Here is a 1,436-nt window from a genome sequence, read left to right on the forward strand (position 1 = left end):
GGTGTGCGGGAGCCCAGTGTCCGCGCCGCCTCTGCGGGCCCAGGCCTCGCTCCGCTATTCGTGAGCGGGGCTGGGCGGGGCGGCCGGACGGCGGCGTGTCTGCGCCCGGGCTGCCCGCGTCCTCCATCCGGGAGGATGCCCAGTGCGCTCCGAGCGGCGACTCTCGGCGTGAAGTTTTCCGAATTTTTATCCTTGAAAAACAGCTTGCCTTTTAAGGCTTCCTTGGAGCACGGCCAAAATCAGAGAGTTAGAAGCTACTTTAGCCGCATTTCCAACTCTGATTTGCACCACTACCCGATGGGCGCTTTTCTAGTAGGACACTGTGGCACGGATGCTGGCTCCTGGTGGACTTTGAAGCAGCTTGGATTGATTACTAAGTTGGCCACATTTCCGAGTTTTCCCCTTAAGTCATACTTGAATCTCGGGAGTTTTTCAGGAATCAACCTTCTAACCCACCACTGTGGCCAGGGCTGCTTGATTTAATAGAGGGAGTTTTAATTTGATTTTGAAAATTTCAGAAACCTTCAGCTTCTCATATCGTTGTAGGGTGGACGCGCGTCTTAACTGTGCCAGGCCCCGTTGACAGTTCTATTTGAGATAGTTTCTCTACCGCCTTAGCACTGAGAGCTCCCTGGAGATCAGCAATCTTTAAAAGTTGATCTCGTTTGTTCCTACCCTTCCAATACCTTCTGGAATAATAGTATAATTTGAATGAAGGAGCGGGTTCCATCACCATCGTGTGCCTGGCCAAATGCAACAGTAAGATGTAGCAGAAGTCTCAGGAGTCGAGCAATCCTACAGGCCCCTTTGCTTTTGCTAAACAGTGCGATTGTACTTATTTTAGAGCCTTGTGGAGCGGGGAGTGCTGGTGTAGGCTGGTCACTGGGTCAGAAGTGACTGCTACTTCAAAACGCTCGTTAGTAGGAACCAAAAACTGCAATGGCATCTTCTGCCCTTTGGTGGAAGAACACTGAGATCATTTAGGAATGCGAGCTGGCCCCACCATGGATCCTTCCGCTCTGTAGATGTGACTTTACAAATGCCCTTTGGGATGGTGGAGATTAATAGAAGAGAGTTGTTCTGGGCGCGTTCCCCTCATTTTCCACATTCTATGTTTAAGAAACCCCCAAACTGCACTTTTAAAAAGTGGGTAATTTCATTAGAAAGGAAGGTGTCTAGGTAAGGTAGAAGATGCTTTTAAGTACTGTTACAGACTGAGAGATGACCCAGGGATTCCTTAGTTCAGATAATTACTGTACTCTTTGGGGAATAATTTCAAGTATATGTCTAGTGTCCATTGCTCTACAGAGACCCATTCAACAGTTTACTTGAAAGAAACTGTCCAATCAAAAAAAGTTTTGACAGGGATGCGACTTGGTTGGTGAACCCTCTACATTTCAGACTGCATCCATCCCACCACACAAACCAGCAGAGGG

At 48.5% G+C, this 1,436-nt stretch overlaps 1 protein-coding gene across 2 annotated transcripts in view; it reads left to right on the plus strand.

Annotated features, from left to right (window-relative positions):
- The window catches only part of Cnih1 (cornichon family AMPA receptor auxiliary protein 1), a 13,696-nt gene that overhangs the window by 387 nt on the left and 11,873 nt on the right, over positions 1-1,436 (plus strand). The window lies entirely within an intron of this gene.

The sequence above is a fragment of the Microtus ochrogaster genome, chromosome 17 (genome assembly GCF_000317375.1).
Source record: "Microtus ochrogaster isolate Prairie Vole_2 chromosome 17, MicOch1.0, whole genome shotgun sequence".
NCBI lineage: Eukaryota > Metazoa > Chordata > Mammalia > Rodentia > Cricetidae > Microtus > Microtus ochrogaster.